Source organism: Gekko japonicus, unplaced genomic scaffold (genome assembly GCF_001447785.1).
Source record: "Gekko japonicus isolate JY-2015 unplaced genomic scaffold, Gekko_japonicus_V1.1 scaffold1019, whole genome shotgun sequence".
Lineage (NCBI taxonomy): Eukaryota > Metazoa > Chordata > Lepidosauria > Squamata > Gekkonidae > Gekko > Gekko japonicus.
In genome coordinates, this window is record NW_015164702.1 from 417,309 (window position 1) to 419,005 (window position 1,697).

Here is a 1,697-nt window from a genome sequence, read left to right on the forward strand (position 1 = left end):
AAAGAGTGTGACAGATTTCACACTAACCCATAATGCTGATTGGAGGGGCATAGCAAATGACTGATGGGGCACCGCCCCTTTTTGCACCACTGTGGCTATGGGTCTGGTCTTTAGGATGCTACTGGTCTTGAATCTTGCTCATTTACTGACTGACACCTCCTAGATTCATTCTGATCTGGCCCAAAGCCATAGACATTTTTGCAAAGGTGAAAAGGTAAACCATTAAAAATGAAAATGGTCAACAGCATGAGGCTCTCAATCATTCAGTGTTCTGCTACACAGGATATGATGAGGCGAGGCACAAAGGATGGGGGGGAGCAACATTTTAATTTGTTGAGGACATGACAGGAAAAGAAATGTCCATGAAAACGGGTACCCCTCCAAAGCTTAAATGCTGAGTGAGAAACAACAGATAGCTATCATCAGATTCTAATTGCTAATTTCCAAGGTGGAGGGCTAAGGTAAGGGAGAGACAGTTGGATCAGATGGATCCTGGGTCTGATCCACCAAAGCATTTCTTACATGTCGTTGGACCCCCAGGGAAACTAGTTGGCCACTGTGTGAGACAGGATGCTGGACTAGATGGACCACTGGGCTGACCCAGCAGGGCTCTTCTTATGTTCTTATGAATACCTTAGGAACTGCCCTCTTTCGTATGAACTTGAATGAATATTAAGATCATCATCTGAAGTCCTGTTGAATGTGTCCTCACTAAAATGAGACGGACTGCCATGAGGGACAGACAGGTCCTCTCTGTGGTGGCCCTTCATCGACAAGAATTCCCTCCCCAACATAATATGCCTGAACCCTTCATCGTTTGGTTTGAGATGTCAAGTAAAACCATTCTTGTTCTCTTTGCCTATACAACTTTAGTTCTGTTGAATGAGGTGCCTCTTCCAGTTTGGGTAGTTGTTTTTTTTAAAAAAATGTGGTTTTATTTATTGTATTACTGTTGAGAACAGTCTTTTTAGATATATTGCTTTTAAAAGCTTCAGCTCATTTTTAATCTGTTACTGTTTTGAAGTTTTAAAATGTGACTTGCTGCTGTTTTATTATTTTAATGATGGTTCTCTTGGTTTTTATGACGTGTGATTCGCCACGACGGCCTGCTTTTTGTACTGATCTAAAAAAAAACAATATGGCTTTTAGGCGGTATAACACCGAATTCAATTATTCAATAAATAAAGTCCTTATGCTGCACACCTAGGGTTGCCATCTCCCTCTTGGGAAATACCTGGATATTTGGAGGAGTGCAGTCTGGTGAGAGAGGGGTTTAGAGAGGGGAGGGACCTCGGTGGAGTACAGTCTCCCTGATGCCCACCCTCCCACTTTCATCGTTACCACTCGGACAGTAGGGGACATAATGCACAGCCTCTGTCATCTGGCAATAATGGTGATATCCAGTTGCTTGCGGGCCAGATAAGAGCCCAGGACGGGCCAGCCATGTTTGACACCCCTGCCATACAGCCCACTCTCCAAGGCAGCCATTTTCTCCAAGGGAACTGATCTCTGTCACCTGGAGATCAGTTGTAATCCTGGGAGATCTCCAGGTCCCTCCTGGAGGTTGGAAGCCCTAAGCCCCACCCAGTCCAACATTCAGGTTTTTTCCCCCCAACAACACACATGAAAGGAGGCAACTGAACAGCTATGGAAGAACCCGCCCTGTTCGCTGCAATGAAAAGACAGTCTGGTGAACA